The sequence below is a fragment of the Aulonocara stuartgranti genome, assembly GCF_965226115.1.
Source record: "Aulonocara stuartgranti genome assembly, chromosome: 23".
In the NCBI taxonomy this organism is placed as follows: Eukaryota; Metazoa; Chordata; class Actinopteri; order Cichliformes; family Cichlidae; genus Aulonocara; species Aulonocara stuartgranti.
In genome coordinates, this window is record NC_138958.1 from 44,476,132 (window position 1) to 44,494,153 (window position 18,022).

Below are 18,022 nucleotides of genomic sequence, written 5' to 3' on the forward strand. Positions count from 1 at the left end.
TGTAAACTCTCAAAAAGAAGCTTTGAAGCTTTGTCTGAAATTCTCAGCTCCCCATCCAATCATCTGAGAGAGCTGGACCTGAGCTCGAACTACCTGCAGGATTCAGGATTGGATTTGCTGTGTGTTGGACTAAAGAGTCCTGACTGTAAACTTGAAACTCTCAGGTAAGGATACAGACGTTTTGACACTTTTTGACTCTTAAATCTGTAAGTTTATCTTGATGTGGACGTTCAAAGTCAGCACAATTTTCCTTTTAAGTTCCTGAGTTTATATTTTTGACTGTCAGGTTGTCTGGACAGATGTTTTTATTTTATTTTGTTTTTTTACTTGTCCCTAAAGTCAGAACTAAACCCACATGTAGATGACTTTCTGTTACTGGAGCAGCCTTCCTGAAGACAGCAGTGTGTTTTCATGCTTTTAAAGCCAAACTCACCTTTCAGACCTGGCTTTCATTTATTATCTATTTTTGTTTGTTTATTATATATTTATTTCTACTGTTTAACTACTGCTCACATCTTTTATCCTCCTTTTTAATTGTTCCTTTCTTTTTACCCAGTGTTTCTATATTGCACTTTGTATTTGTCATCTATATTTATCATGCACTACTTTGCTCATTTATTGTTTGCTTTTAATGTTATTAAATTCCGGTCCTTTGGTATTCTTTACGGCCAAAAAGACACGGCTCAAAAGTGGTCTTTTTACTTTTTAAGTTATTAAATTTGTAACTGTAGTGATTTGTGTGTGTGACAGAGAGGCACTGCCAGGGATTTTTGACACAAGTTGTTCTTGTAAAATCAGTCTGTGAAGGTTCTCAGACATCCAGGTCATCGTAGTCTAAGAAGCTTGGAAAGAAAAGCGTCTGGACTTCCTTGAAGATGTTTCACCTCTTATGAGAGAAGCGTCTTCAGTTCTAAGAGTCAAATGGTGGAGTGGGGCAGTCAGTGAAAGGGCAATGGTGGTGGCTCAGGGTTTGTATGTTTGGGGGGTTCAGAGGGAAAAGATGAATGCAGGTCTGGAGTTGGTGTGTGAGAGCAGGGAGTGAATCTGATCAAACATGAGTGTCATGAAGCCTGTTTGCAGTTATTTGCACTGTTTTCCACTCTGGATGTTGTTTCTGTTCAGCTGTGAGTATAAAAGGCTCCATTCTACAACCTGTTTGTGTTAGTTGTTCAATAGAAACATTATTTGGTGCTGATGTTGCACTTCTTTTATTCACAACCAAAGAGTTTTTGAAGTCTGCATCAGACTGATTTAAATGACTTTTGAATATTACTTTAAATACTTAGATTTAAAGTTCTGAAAAAAGTTTAAATACAAAGATCAGTATTGTCTAATGTTTTGGCTGCAGTGTGTTTTTGCAGACAGGTATAACAGAACAGCTTTAGTGTTTAGATTTTTTAAACTTGAGTATGAACTTATACAAAATGCAGCAAGATATAAAAAAAAAAACGTTTGATCATAAAATCGACTATATTGGATTCATATCGATATCGGACATAAAACGTGGCATCGTTCCATCTCTGCTTTGATTAGAGACACAGCTCTAATCAAAGAGATGGTCCGCTTGCCTCCGCCCCAGAGAGAAGGGTTACATCTCCTGGGTTTAGGTGTTTTCCAATCTGTCATCATTTTAAAAAGTTTCCATGGAACAGCAGAAATGAGACTTTCCTGTCAGAGGCCGACAGCACTGAACACAACAGCAGACTGGTGGCTAATAAACAGTGAATGATGCAGAAACAGATGTTTGAAGCTGTTCTTGGAGTACACTGAGAGAGAGAGAGCTGTGCAGGCAGGAACAGCCAAAGTCAGAGAGAATTCATGAGCATATTTATCAAACGTGAAGCAGAGTTTGGATCTTCTTTTGCTGCTGCTTCACTCAGTTTTGGTTGGAGACAGATGAAACCTGCAGCTTCAGGATCTGTGAGCTGTCCACTTTCAGCCCCGACGGCGTGTCCGTGTACGTGCCGTCGAGTGAACGATCCACGCTCTGTGTTTCCATCTTTGTGTGTTTAGCTGCTCTCATTTACTGTTTTATCTGTTTGCTGCTTGTTGAAATAGTTTGTGAGCTTTAACCTGAGATTCTGGCAAAATACATTTATATGAAACATCGATTCAGGATTGAATGAATCAACATCGTTTTATTCAAATTAAAACCATTTAAATGGGAACATGAATTTTTTACAGCCGCCTCTAATGCTGGGTAATGTCAGCTGGTCCATGTGCAGCTGGCTGTGAGGCTCAGGGAGCGTCTACAAAGTGCAACACTGAAAGAACATCATCCATAAATATTGAGTAAGAACTGGACTCTCATACAGCGAGACTCAAATGCCTTTAAACATCAGCTTATCCTGCTGATCCAAGTCCAACACTGAGTTTGTAAAAACATGTTTGTCAATCATTTTGTTTGGTTTCTGAGGAAAAAGATTCAATAAGTTGCTGCTAATACACAACATTTCATCATATTTCCTCATAAGCCTCTTTTGTCTGACCATTTGATCCCATTTGAATTTGCAATAAAGGATCCACAGAGTTTGGTGACAATAATGACAGTAGATGTTTGTGTGAAAGTGCTGGAAGCAAATGAGTGTGTGATGTTCTTTCAGTGTTGCACTTTGTAGACGCTCCCTGAGCACTGGTCTCACAGCCAGCTGCACATAGAGACCAGTGTTGTTAGTCCAGGTCAGAAGATGACTTGTTGGAATGAAAATGAGCTTGTAGTTTGTCTTCTTTAATAATGTGACTGGAAAAAGGTGTTGGACTTCAAATATGTCCATTTCTGTCACACTTCACCTTTAAAAGTGAAGCCATGTGGTTCCTGGAAGGAAAAACACGACTTTTTCAAGTCTTTGTCCTGTTTTTATGAGACATGTACGACTTTAATGTTCTTTTTTTTTTAACTCAATTTTTATTATAATTTACAACATTGCAACTTGTGCTTGTCGATGTTCACAAGTAGGACAGTTACAGGAACTGCAATGCAGAAATGTAGGTTAAAATAAGAACTGCAATTAGGAAGCACAAAACAAAACTGGGAAGCAAAACAAAACCCAAGCAAACAAACAAACAAACAGACAACAACAAAAACAAAAAGAAAACAAAAACTTTATGTAATATTAAATAACATGTGACAAACTTAGCCGTAAATGGACAAAACGAAACAGACCTATGCTAAATTATTGAAACAGTAAAGCATGTATGGGTCGCCAACGCTCAGTAAACAATTCTCTCTGAATCCGCAGAGCAGATGTTATTTCCTCCATCTGGTAAATTTCTCTTGCTTTATCAATCCACATATTATATGAAGGTGGGTCAAGATTCAGCCATTTAATAGTGATACACTTTAGTGCTGCTGTAAGCAAGATTCTTAAGAGATACGTTTTATTGTTTCCCGCAAAACCCTTTGGTAAGACTCCTAAAATGGCTAACTGTTGGTCTTTTGTTAATGGTTGTTGGAAAACTGTACTGAGAACTTTAAATATGTCATTCCAAAGTGAGCAGATTTTTGGGCATGACCAGAATATATGTGAGTGGGTTCCTAAAGAAGTACCACAATTTCGCCAGCAGGTGTCAGGATTTGTAGGCTTCATTTTGGCCATTATCTCTGGGGTTCTAAAATATCTCATGACCACCTTCCATTTAAATTTTCTCCACAGCCCAGAATTAGTCACCAGATGGGCTTCACCGAACACCTCTTCCCAGGTGTCCTCTGAGATTTGAGTGCCAGTCTCAGCTTCCCACCTTGCCTTAATATCCAAAGTTGCATTTGTATTGAAACTCATAAATGCGTTATAAAAATGACTGATTAATTTTGGGGAGGAATTACTTTGAAATGTTTTTAGAAATATTTCCTCAATGGGTGAGGGCTCCAAAACTTGCCTCCATTCTTTATGTTTTGTCAAAAAGCTTCTTACTGCAGAAATCTAAAAAAGTCAGAAGAAGGAAGCCGAAACTGACCTCAACTGTTCAAATGAGCTCAGGTGCCCATTCCTCACAACATGACAAAGTTTATGAAGCCCGCTATGTGACCATGCTCTGAAGCCAGAGTCTTCCACAATAGGAGAAAAACCCTGCAGGGAGGAGAGGCTTGATAACATTGAAATTTCTTTTGGAAGACCAAATGATTGTTTGATTCTACGCCAAATCTTTAGTGTGACCCTCGTCCGTTCCCCCATATGCACATTTTTAATTGAAATGTTAGAACAAAGCAGGGATTCCAATGATCTTTCGCACATTGTCTTCTCAATGTTTAGCCACTGAGTTTCAGACAAATCCCGCACCCATACAGTCAGGGGTCTCATCTGAGCTGCCCAGAAATAATATTTCAGGTTTGGAACAGCCAATCCCCCCTGCAGGTTTGACAGTTTTAATGTTTGGAACTTGATCATCCCTCATGTGTATTTAGTCTCTGTGTCGCGTCATCTGTGTTCCCACCCTCCATATTTTCATGCCCAGTCTTTTGTATTCTTAGCCATAGCTTTCCGTGTCTTCATGATTTATTATAGTATTAGTTCCCCAGTTTAGTTCTCTTCACTGTGATTCTGCCTTGTTTGATGTCTTCAGCCGAAATAAAGGCTCGCTTTTCGTTCAAAACTCAGTTTCATGTCTGCGCCAGTGTCTGCGCCTGAGTCCTCCACACACTCTCCATACGGTCAGCCACTGTGACCGTGACACTAAACTACATGCTGTGTGCAGCCACTCTCCTGAGCCTGTATTATATACACAGCGGTTACAATGACAAACTGAATACAATCTCATATCTACAAAACAGGCTGAGTCAAAGTTGCAGCTACGCTTATGAACATGGAGAAAAAACAGGCGAGTTATCAGCTCACCAGCTACGACTAAGAACAGCTAACCAACTATCCTTGAGATCTACAATGACCAGGGAATAAGGTCTACAGACAACCAAACTATCCTTGAGATCCACAATGATTTCAATAAGGTGTTTGATATTCCCTCCTTGGGAGAAGATGCGATCGCTAGTCTGGAGGAACCTGTCTCTAATGTTGAAATTGAAACGGCCGTACGGAGCATGCAGTCTGGAAAATCTGCTGCCCCGACGGGTATCCATCTGATTTTTTCATAAAGTTTTCTGACCGACTGAATTCACTGTTAAAATCAACTTTTGAAGAATCCTTCCTCTCACAGTCGTTGCCTCCAACAATGCATCAAGCAGTGATGTGTTTAATTGTAAAACAGGAAAAAGACCATTTAGATTGTCGTTCATGTCGTTTAATATCTTTGTTCAACACAGACACCAAGATCCTGGCTCAAGTGTTGGCCCGTCGCTTACACAAGTATTTGTCCTCCATTATTTCACCAGACGGGCTTTATTAGGCACTCTTTTTTGAACATTAGAGCTCTATTAAATATCATTTATACCCATGTTAAAGGTGATACATTGGAAACTGTAATTTGGCTTGACGCAGAAAAGGCGTTGGATCGGGTGAGATGGGATTTTTTTTTATACGCTTAAAAAATGTGTCTTTAATTTTGTATCTTGGATAAAAGTATTGTATTGCTCCCCTCTAACAGCCGTCCAGACTAACAATAATCTGCCCCCCAGGACAGGGATGCCCTCTGTCTCCTTTTTGCCATTGAACCGCTAGCTGTTGCTCTGAGACAATGTGTTGGTGTTGAGGGAAAACATCGAGGGGGTATCGAACATGAAGTCTCTCTTTATGCCGACGACATGATTTTATTTATTTCCAACCCATCGAACAGCCTCCACAAACTTTTGGATAGACTTACAATAATAATAATAATACATTTTATTTATAGGCGCTTTTAAGAGCCTCAAGGTCACCTTAATGCATACTTAAGGAATTTGGGACAATTTCTGGATATAATGTGAATTTTGGGAAGAGCGAGGCAAAGTCTATCTGTACGACAACTGGGGAGTTTTGTGTATTTTAGCCCCTTTTAAACCCAGCTATAACAAGTTTAAGTACTCGGGCATCTGGGTGACAAGAAAACCACAAAGACTTGTATAAAACTATCTTCCTTTATTGTCGAAGCTTAAAGAGGATTTTGGAAAATGTGAGTTTTGCCTCTTTATATTTATGGTGGGGATGCAGAACAAGGAGCAAAGATGAATGTGATGCTGAATCAGCAGAAGACTTGGACTCATTTGATTCCAGCTTTGATATCATTGATTTCAATATGTCCATTTCTGTCACACTTCACCTTTAAAAGTGAAGCCATGTGGTTCCTGGAAGGAAAAACACGACTTTTTCAAGTCTTTGTCCTGTTTTTATGAGAAATGTACGACTTTAATGTGAAACATTCAGAGTTTTTTCTCTTGTTGTGTTTGTTTGAAGCTGCTTCCTGTTGGCTTCAGCTGTTTGGAGTTTCCATTTTCTAAACTTCTACATTCTGAAGCTTCTTCAGCTCTGAACAGATGATGAAACACTGAATGATTTCAAGCACTTTGTCTAATAAACTTACATCTTTCATTCTTTATACAGATTGGAGCGCTGTGGTTTGTCAGAGATCAGCTGTGATTATCTGGCAGCAGCACTGAAGTCCAACCCCTCCCATCTGAGAGAGCTGGACCTGAGCGACAACAACAACCTGCAGGATCCAGGAGTGAAGCATCTGTGTGGTTTCCTGGAGAGTCCAGGATGTAAACTTGAAACTCTGAGGTCAGTCAGCATGTTTTAGTTGTGCTGAGATGAATATGATGTGAAAGTTGTGCTGACACTAAACTGCAGACATCAGGCTGATATTATACTGATCCACACTGAGGATCTTCATGGTAAAGTCTGTTTTCTTCTTCTCTGGTTTAGTCCATTGACTGCAGCAGAACAATGTTCACATTTCAAACAGTGATGCTCAACGTATGGCCCGCGGCCCACACGCGGCCTGCCCACCTTTCCTGATTCAGAGAGAGGGGACCCTGATTAACTGTGTAGCTTCTTCCTCACAGTTCTAAGTATCAGACACAACAATGAATAATCCACAGCTGACTGTCTTTAGCAGGTCAAAGGTCACGGCACACAGCAGACAGTCAGAAATATTCTAACTCTGATCATTTATCAGTTGTGACACTGTGAGACTTGATCAGAGGTGTGATCATCACAGCAGAGGCCTTTGTGTCAAAGTCACTGAGGATCAAACAGAAACACATGAAGCAGATTTTCCTCTTCTGGCTTTTTATAGCAGATAACCTTCAAAATATTCTGCAGTCGATCAAAAACTGAAGCAAACCATGAAGCAACATGTGAACATGAGCTGATGCTGCTGAAGTGAAGCAAAGTTACAGAGGTTTGATTACAGACACAGCTGAGAGTTTGTAATCTGTCATCATTTTAAAAAGTTTCCATGGAACAGCAGAGATGAGGCTTTACTGTCAGAGGCCGACAGCACTGAACACAACAGCAGACTGGTGGCTAATAAACAGTGAATGATGCAGAAACAGATGTTTGAAGCTGTTCTTGGAGTACACTGAGAGAGAGAGAGCTGTGCAGGCAGGAACAGCCAAAGTCAGAGAGAATTCATGAGCATATTGATCAAACGTGAAGCAGAGTTTGGATCTTCTTTTGCTGCTGCTTCACTCAGTTTTGGTTGGAGACAGATGAAACCTGCAGCTTCAGGATCTGTGAGCTGTCCACTTTCAGCCCCGACGGCGTGTCCGTGTACGTGCCGTCGAGTGAACGATCCACGCTCTGTGTTTCCATCTTTGTGTGTTTAGCTGCTCTCATTTACTGTTTTAGCTGTTTGCTGCTTGTTGAAATAGTTTGTGAGCTTTAACCTGAGATTCTGGCAAAATACATTTATATTAAACATCGATTCAGGATTGAATGAATCAACATCGTTTTATTCAAATTAAAACCATTTAAATGGGAACATGAATTTTTTACAGCCGCCTCTAATGCTGGGTAATGTCAGCTGGTCCATGTGCAGCTGGCTGTGAGGCTCAGGGAGCGTCTACAAAGTGCAACACTGAAAGAACATCATCCATAAATATTGAGTAAGAACTGGACTCTCATACAGCGAGACTCAAATGCCTTTAAACATCAGCTTATCCTGCTGATCCAAGTCCAACACTGAGTTTGTAAAAACATGTTTGTCAATCATTTTGTTTGGTTTCTGAGGAAAATGATTCAATAAGTTGCTGCTAATACACAACATTTCATCATATTTCCTCATAACCCTCTTTTGTCTGACCATTTGATCCCATTTGAATTTGCAATAAAGGATCCACAGAGTTTGGTGACAATAATGACAGTAGATGTTTGTGTGAAAGTGCTGGAAGCAAATGAGTGTGTGATGTTCTTTCAGTGTTGCACTTTGTAGACGCTCCCTGAGCACTGGTCTCACAGCCAGCTGCACATAGAGACCAGTGTTGTTAGTCCAGGTCAGAAGATGACTTGTTGGAATGAAAATGAGCTTGTAGTTTGTCTGCTTTAATAATGTGACTGGAAAAAGGTGTTGGACTTCAAATATGTCCATTTCTGTCACACTTCACCTTTAAAAGTGAAGCCATGTGGTTCCTGGAAGGAAAAACACGACTTTTTCAAGTCTTTGTCCTGTTTTTATGAGAAATGTACGACTTTAATGTGAAACATTCAGAGTTTTTTCTCTTGTTGTGTTTGTTTGAAGCTGCTTCCTGTTGGCTTCAGCTGTTTGGAGTTTCCATTTTCTAAACTTCTACATTCTGAACCTTCTTCAGCTCTGAACAGATGATGAAACACTGAATGATTTCAAGCACTTTGTCTAATAAACTTACATCTTTCATTCTTTATACAGATTGGTGGGCTGTGGTTTGTCAGAGATCAGCTGTGATTATCTGGCAGCAGCACTGAAGTCCAACCCCTCCCATCTGAGACAGCTGGACCTGAGCTTCAACAGCAACCTGCAGGATCCAGGAGTGAAGCATCTGTGTGGTTTCCTGGAGAGTCCAGGATGTAAACTTGAAACTCTGGGGTCAGTCAGCATGTTTTAGTTGTGCTGAGATGAATATGATGTGAAAGTTGTGCTGACACTAAACTGCAGACATCAGGCTGATATTATACTGATCCACACTGAGGATCTTCATGGTAAAGTCTGTTTTCTTCTTCTCTGGTTTAGTCCATTGACTGCAGCAGAACAATGTTCACATTTCAAACAGTGATACTCAACGTATGGCCCACGGCCCACACGCGGCCTGCCCACCTTTCCTGATTCAGAGAGAGGGGACCCTGATTAACTGTGTAGCTTCTTCCTCACAGTTCTAAGTATCAGACACAACAATGAATAATCCACAGCTGACTGTCTTTAGCAGGTCAAAGGTCACGGCACACAGCAGACAGTCAGAAATATTCTAACTCTGATCATTTATCAGTTGTGACACTGTGAGACTTGATCAGAGGTGTGATCATCACAGCAGAGGCCTTTGTGTCAAAGTCACTGAGGATCAAACAGAAACACATGAAGCAGATTTTCCTCTTCTGGCTTTTTATAGCAGATAACCTTCAAAATATTCTGCAGTCGATCAAAAACTGAAGCAAACCATGAAGCAACATGTGAACATGAGCTGATGCTGCTGAAGTGAAGCAAAGTTACAGAGGTTTGATTACAGACACAGCTGAGAGTTTGTAATCTGTCATCATTTTAAAAAGTTTCCATGGAACAGCAGAAATGAGGCTTTACTGTCAGAGGCCGACAGCACTGAACACAACAGCAGACTGGTGGCTAATAAACAGTGAATGATGCAGAAACAGATGTTTGAAGCTGTTCTTGGAGTACACTGAGAGAGAGAGAGCTGTGCAGGCAGGAACAGCCAAAGTCAGAGAGAATTCATGAGCATATTGATCAAACGTGAAGCAGAGTTTGGATCTTCTTTTGCTGCTGCTTCACTCAGTTTTGGTTGGAGACAGATGAAACCTGCAGCTTCAGGATCTGTGAGCTGTCCACTTTCAGCCCCGACGGCGTGTCCGTGTACGTGCCGTCGAGTGAACGATCCACGCTCTGTGTTTCCATCTTTGTGTGTTTAGCTGCTCTCATTTACTGTTTTATCTGTTTGCTGCTTGTTGAAATAGTTTGTGAGCTTTAACCTGAGATTCTGGCAAAATACATTTATATTAAACATCGATTCAGGATTGAATGAATCAACATCGTTTTATTCAAATTAAAAGCATTTAAATGGGAACATGAATTTTTTACAGCCGCCTCTAATGCTGGGTAATGTCAGCTGGTCCATGTGCAGCTGGCTGTGAGGCTCAGGGAGCGTCTACAAAGTGCAACACTGAAAGAACATCATCCATAAATATTGAGTAAGAACTGGACTCTCATACAGCGAGACTCAAATGCCTTTAAACATCAGCTTATCCTGCTGATCCAAGTCCAACACTGAGTTTGTAAAAACATGTTTGTCAATCATTTTGTTTGGTTTCTGAGGAAAAAGATTCAATAAGTTGCTGCTAATACACAACATTTCATCATATTTCCTCATAAGCCTCTTTTGTCTGACCATTTGATCCCATTTGAATTTGCAATAAAGGATCCACAGAGTTTGGTGACAATAATGACAGTAGATGTTTGTGTGAAAGTGCTGGAAGCAAATGAGTGTGTGATGTTCTTTCAGTGTTGCACTTTGTAGACGCTCCCTGAGCACTGGTCTCACAGCCAGCTGCACATAGAGACCAGTGTTGTTAGTCCAGGTCAGAAGATGACTTGTTGGAATGAAAATGAGCTTGTAGTTTGTCTGCTTTAATAATGTGACTGGAAAAAGGTGTTGGACTTCAAATATGTCCATTTCTGTCACACTTCACCTTTAAAAGTGAAGCCATGTGGTTCCTGGAAGGAAAAACACGACTTTTTCAAGTCTTTGTCCTGTTTTTATGAGAAATGTACGACTTTAATGTGAAACATTCAGAGTTTTTTCTCTTGTTGTGTTTGTTTGAAGCTGCTTCCTGTTGGCTTCAGCTGTTTGGAGTTTCCATTTTCTAAACTTCTACATTCTGAACCTTCTTCAGCTCTGAACAGATGATGAAACACTGAATGATTTCAAGCTCTTTGTCTAATAAACTTACATCTTTCATTCTTTATACAGATTGTGGAGCTGTGGTTTGTCAGAGATCAGCTGTGATTATCTGGCAGCAGCACTGAAGTCCAACCCCTCCCATCTGAGACAGCTGGACCTGAGCTTCAACAACAAGCTGCAGGATCCAGGAGTGAAGCATCTGTGTGGTTTCCTGGAGAGTCCAGGATGTAAACTTGAAACTCTGAGGTCAGTCAGCATGTTTTAGTTGTGCTGAGATGAATATGATGTGAAAGTTGTGCTGACACTAAACTGCAGACATCAGGCTGATATTATACTGATCCACACTGAGGATCTTCATGGTAAAGTCTGTTTTCTTCTTCTCTGGTTTAGTCCATTGACTGCAGCAGAACAATGTTCACATTTCAAACAGTGATACTCAACGTATGGCCCGCGGCCCACACGCGGCCTGCCCACCTTTCCTGATTCAGAGAGAGGGGACCCTGATTAACTGTGTAGCTTCTTCCTCACAGTTCTAAGTATCAGACACAACAATGAATAATCCACAGCTGACTGTCTTTAGCAGGTCAAAGGTCACGGCACACAGCAGACAGTCAGAAATATTCTAACTCTGATCATTTATCAGTTGTGACACTGTGAGACTTGATCAGAGGTGTGATCATCACAGCAGAGGCCTTTGTGTCAAAGTCACTGAGGATCAAACAGAAACACATGAAGCAGATTTTCCTCTTCTGGCTTTTTATAGCAGATAACCTTCAAAATATTCTGCAGTCGATCAAAAACTGAAGCAAACCATGAAGCAACATGTGAACATGAGCTGATGCTGCTGAAGTGAAGCAAAGTTACAGAGGTTTGATTACAGACACAGCTGAGAGTTTGTAATCTGTCATCATTTTAAAAAGTTTCCATGGAACAGCAGAAATGAGGCTTTACTGTCAGAGGCCGACAGCACTGAACACAACAGCAGACTGGTGGCTAATAAACAGTGAATGATGCAGAAACAGATGTTTGAAGCTGTTCTTGGAGTACACTGAGAGAGAGAGAGCTGTGCAGGCAGGAACAGCCAAAGTCAGAGAGAATTCATGAGCATATTGATCAAACGTGAAGCAGAGTTTGGATCTTCTTTTGCTGCTGCTTCACTCAGTTTTGGTTGGAGACAGATGAAACCTGCAGCTTCAGGATCTGTGAGCTGTCCACTTTCAGCCCCGACGGCGTGTCCGTGTACGTGCCGTCGAGTGAACGATCCACGCTCTGTGTTTCCATCTTTGTGTGTTTAGCTGCTCTCATTTACTGTTTTATCTGTTTGCTGCTTGTTGAAATAGTTTGTGAGCTTTAACCTGAGATTCTGGCAAAATACATTTATATTAAACATCGATTCAGGATTGAATGAATCAACATCGTTTTATTCAAATTAAAACCATTTAAATGGGAACATGAATTTTTTACAGCCGCCTCTAATGCTGGGTAATGTCAGCTGGTCCATGTGCAGCTGGCTGTGAGGCTCAGGGAGCGTCTACAAAGTGCAACACTGAAAGAACATCATCCATAAATATTGAGTAATAACTGGACTCTCATACAGCGAGACTCAAATGCCTTTAAACATCAGCTTATCCTGCTGATCCAAGTCCAACACTGAGTTTGTAAAAACATGTTTGTCAATCATTTTGTTTGGTTTCTGAGGAAAATGATTCAATAAGTTGCTGCTAATACACAACATTTCATCATATTTCCTCATAACCCTCTTTTGTCTGACCATTTGATCCCATTTGAATTTGCAATAAAGGATCCACAGAGTTTGGTGACAATAATGACAGTAGATGTTTGTGTGAAAGTGCTGGAAGCAAATGAGTGTGTGATGTTCTTTCAGTGTTGCACTTTGTAGACGCTCCCTGAGCACTGGTCTCACAGCCAGCTGCACATAGAGACCAGTGTTGTTAGTCCAGGTCAGAAGATGACTTGTTGGAATGAAAATGAGCTTGTAGTTTGTCTGCTTTAATAATGTGACTGGAAAAAGGTGTTGGACTTCAAATATGTCCATTTCTGTCACACTTCACCTTTAAAAGTGAAGCCATGTGGTTCCTGGAAGGAAAAACACGACTTTTTCAAGTCTTTGTCCTGTTTTTATGAGAAATGTACGACTTTAATGTGAAACATTCAGAGTTTTTTCTCTTGTTGTGTTTGTTTGAAGCTGCTTCCTGTTGGCTTCAGCTGTTTGGAGTTTCCATTTTCTAAACTTCTACATTCTGAACCTTCTTCAGCTCTGAACAGATGATGAAACACTGAATGATTTCAAGCACTTTGTCTAATAAACTTACATCTTTCATTCTTTATACAGATTGGAGAGCTGTGGTTTGTCAGAGATCAGCTGTGATTATCTGGCAGCAGCACTGAAGTCCAACCCCTCCCATCTGAGACAGCTGAACCTGTTCAACAACAACAAGCTGCAGGGTCCAGGAGTGAAGCATCTGTGTGGTTTCCTGGAGAGTCCAGGATGTAAACTTGAAACTCTGAGGTCAGTCAGCATGTTTTAGTTGTGCTGAGATGAATATGATGTGAAAGTTGTGCTGACACTAAACTGCAGACATCAGGCTGATATTATACTGATCCACACTGAGGATCTTCATGGTAAAGTCTGTTTTCTTCTTCTCTGGTTTAGTCCATTGACTGCAGCAGAACAATGTTCACATTTCAAACCTTCAAAGAAGAAGAAAAATCCTCCACTGGAAAATTCACTGTGAAACTCTCAAACTCTTCATTGCACCTTAAAGTCTGTGTGACACTGAAATCCAAAGCAAAATGTGCGTTTGCTTTACAGACAGCAGTCCAACACAAACATACACACATCATCCAAAACACAGTCCAACATCCAAATCTCCTCCACTGCCAGCATGAATGATGGGAAAGAGAAGGAGGAACACTCTGACATTCAGGGTTAGAATGAGTTTCATCAAGCAGACTGTGAAGATCAAAGCTGCATTAGAAAGCTTACATGAATGAATGAGTGGACAGAAGTGGACAGAGATCATCTGAAGCACTTCAAAGGCTTTAAATCAGCACATTTCTCTTTATTCTTTATCAACTCTGTTAGTTTCTCTCAGTTTTCTGTGGAATGAAGCTAACAGCAGGCTAATAAGATGCTGACCAATAGGTTTCTATTAAAGGTTGTAATTTGTATATGAAAAAGTGCTTTGGCTCAGCAGGGATCAGCTTACAGGTAGAATACAGCTGCTGGATGGGATTAGCATGTCATAGCTATCTACCAAACTGCTAACTGGGGGATTTCAGGCCATCTATGGATCATTTTTGCTAACTGTTTATTCAGCTTAGGCTCACAGGGCTGCAGCCTGTGCCCTAGCTGTCATAGGGCAAGAGGCGTGGTCCACCTGCACAGGTGAGCAGTCCATCACAGGGCCAACAGAGAGCGACAGAGAAGCACTCCCTCACATCCACACCTACAGCCAATGTAGAAGCACCAATGAACCTAAGCAGCATTTCATTGGACTGTGGGAGAACATCCAACCTCCACAGAAAGGCCCAGCTGACCAACAAGCTTCAACCTACAACCTTCTTGCTCTAAGGCACTAGTGCTAACCACTTTTGCCCATTTCAGCCCAAATCCTGCATCTTCCTGTTTCTGACTCCAGGCCAGCTCCACTAACACTTTCTCATCAGACACTGCCACCTAGTGGAGGAAGTCTTAGTTCCATTTGAAGCTTCAGATTACAGTTAGTTCCTTTACAAAGAGGTGGAGGTGGTGGGGCCACAGCACCATCATCACTGAGTGCCATAGGACACTTAACCTTTGTTTCCATATGCTGGGAACTTCCTGTTGTTCCAAGGAGGACTGGAAAATGTGTGAAAATCTCCCAGTCAGTTCCTCACAGCACACTTCAATCATTTCCCTCCCACAGCATCAGGACCAGGGCTTTTTCTCTCTTTGGTCCCACTAAGAGATTTCCACACAAACACCTCATCAGTGGGACTCTCAGAGCTACCAGCCCTTTGCTACAATCACAAAGCTCTTCATTGAAATCAATGATATCAAAGCTGGAATCAAATGAGTCCAAGTCTTCTGCTGATTCAGCATCACATTCATCTTTGCTCCTTGTTCTGCATCCCCACCATGGACTTCATTCCTTTCCAAGCCAGCCTTGAGTGTCCTTTATTCAGCTCATCCTCTGCTTTACTTTTACACCTGATTTTAGCTGCTTTATCTCTCTTTCAACAGGTTTCTGTGCCTCAATCTTTTTCTTCTCTCCCTCATAACAAGACAGCTTCTTCTGCCTGAGAACATGTTGGAGTGATTTACTAATCCAGGGCTGCTTATTGGGGAAAATACTTCCTGTTTCCAAAGTAATCCCCATTTTTCCCAGAAAGAAATGTCAGTAGAAATCGATGATCTAAGTGAGAACATGAGCCTTTAAAAAGTCCCAGTGGGTGCAGTCAAAGCAGTCCCTCAGTCCCAGTATAGAGTCTTTGGTCCAGACTGGAACAGCTGTGTGCCCAGTTTGAGCTCTCTTCAGTGCTGTGACCTGACAGACCCAGAGGGGCCATCACATCACATTTAGAAGCTCCCCTGATGGAGCCACAACACATGTCCAATACTTAGTCTGTCTTGTTGGACCAACTGGAAGAAACGATTCAAGGACTTAGTCACAGAACAGAGATTCAAATCTCCAAAATCCAACTGGCTGCATCAGGACATATAGTCTGAAACTCTGCACAGTTTCCTGTTTGAAGCTGCTTCCTGTTGGCTTCAGCTGTTTGGAGTTTCCATTTTCTAAACTTCTACATTCTGAACCTTCTTCAGCTCTGAACAGATGATGAAACACTGAATGATTTCAAGCACTTTGTCTAATAAACTTACATCTTTCATTCTTTATACAGATTGAAGAGATGTGGTTTGTCAGAGATCAGCTGTGATTATCTGGCAGCAGCACTGAAGTCCAACCCCTCCCATCTGAGAGTGCTGGAGTTGAGCTGGAACAACCTGAAGGATCCAGATGTGAAGCAGCTGTCTGATCTTCAGCAGAGTCCAGACTACAGACTGGAGACTCTGAGGTCAGTAGAGTGATGGAGTGAGTGGGTGGTGCTGTCAGCAGTATTGTACTAAACACAGTCAGTATGAAACAAAGATCCAGTGTTTCCTGTAAAGCTGCAGCTTCTCAGTGAAGCTGTGAGAGGAGAACGGTGACAGGCTTCAGGATTGGACACAAACACTTCCTGTTTCTCACCTTTATGGTCACCATAGTAACGGCTGACACGCTCTGATCAAACACTGTCAACAGCCAATCAGCTCTCTGAACAAAGCAGCACGCAGACCAATGACTGCATTGATTTCCAAGTTTAAAGCAGTGAAGAACACAGTCTGTAGGTGAGGAAGAATTTAGTGAGAGCAGATGTTTGGATGGAATTCCTCCAGTTAACAGCTGGAACCGTCCATCTGGATTGTTGGGCTTGTTGTTGGGGTTCCTACAGAGCTCAGAGTGGACACACCAAGGTTCTTCTAATGAATGAAAGTCCAAACTCAAACTAGGAGGGAAAAACATTTTCAGCAACTTCAATAAAAATCCAAAGATTAGAAAAAGTGAAGCAACAATGAGTCCTAGTACAGTCCCAGCACTGACGTCCCTGCTGCTCTTTATACTGGATGTGCTGCATCACTGACTGACAGCTGATGAAGAGTCTCTGGAAACACTCGTTTATCTCCTCTGCTCTTCCTCCTTCTCTCTGCAGGTGGAGCTGATGATGGTAAACAGGACGGTGTGTGTGCTGAGAGAGGAGCAGCTGTGTCCTGATGATCCAGAGAGGTTGAAGCAGCAGCAGCTTGTGTGTAGAGACGCTCTGACTGGGCCATGTTACTGGGAGGTGGAGAGGAGAGCTTCATCCAGCAGTGACTGACAGAGGAATGAAGTGCAGATGACTGTCAGTGCTGCAGAGTGAACTGCTCTGAGAACAGCTCCACTGTCAGACACAATGTAGAGTCCAGCATCAGCCCTGTGTGTCCCTCTGGATCTGACAGAGGATCATCAGTGTATCTGGACTGCTCTGCTGCTGCTCTGTCCTTCTACAGTCTCTGCACAGTCTCTGTCTCACTCTGGAAAGATTTTACAACTTGTTGTAATTACAGAACGTTAATATAATATTCAAACATGTGATCTTCTCTTTATTTCTGAATCTTTACCAAATAAAGAAAAACCAAACTAACAAACAGAAGCTGTCGTGTCCTTTTTCACCACATCTGTGAATCTTTTCTGTGTTTTTCCTCTTTTCCTCCTTCCTGCAGCTCCATCTTCATCATTCTGTGTCCAGTATATGTGAACACGTCCAAAGCATCTGAGCCTCATGTTACCCGTTTGTGTGAGTTACGCCTGTCGTTGTGTTGTGGTGTATAAATAAGGGGCAGGAGACAGCGCTGGATCTCTGAGTTCTTTACTCTCAATTTCTGCAACATCTGCAATATCTAGAAATGCAAACCTGTGAGCTGTGTGTGTTGTGCGTCTGCTCGGCCACCTCTCCTCCGGCCGTGCTGGAAGCAGCTGTGCGTTTGACAGTTTTATCGACTCGACAATAATCGAACAAATTAAATGTTCAAAAATATCAACTTAAGCACTTCAAAGTCAACAAAAAGCTTAAAACAATGAAATAATATTTCACTGACAAAACAACAGCTCATAAGAACGATACACAAAATAATACAGAAACAAACAAATAAAAGTTATTAACCAGGATCCATGTTTTTGTCACAAACACTGAATCAGCTGATTCACTCTTTATGTTTCTGAGTTTGTTTTGTGATTATAGTTCTGGTTTCTGTTTCTGTGTCTTCACTGTGTCCCACGTCTCCTTACTTTGGACTGTCTGTCCTGTCACTGAAGGTGTCTGCCCAACAAGGACGTGGTGCTGAATGCATCCAGACCCCTGCTGACTGTCTTTGCAGCTTCGGTCAAAGGTACAGTGTCCACTGTGACCCTGAGAGCAGGACACAGCCAGAGGTGAGTCAGCAGTTACAAACTAAATGCTGCTGACATGAATCAA

General features: G+C 41.6%; 1 protein-coding gene across 1 annotated transcript in view; it reads left to right on the forward strand.

Annotated features, from left to right (window-relative positions):
- LOC309701496 (NLR family CARD domain-containing protein 3-like) overlaps positions 1 to 18,022 on the forward strand; it is a 391,901-nt gene that overhangs the window by 315,641 nt on the left and 58,238 nt on the right. The window lies entirely within an intron of this gene.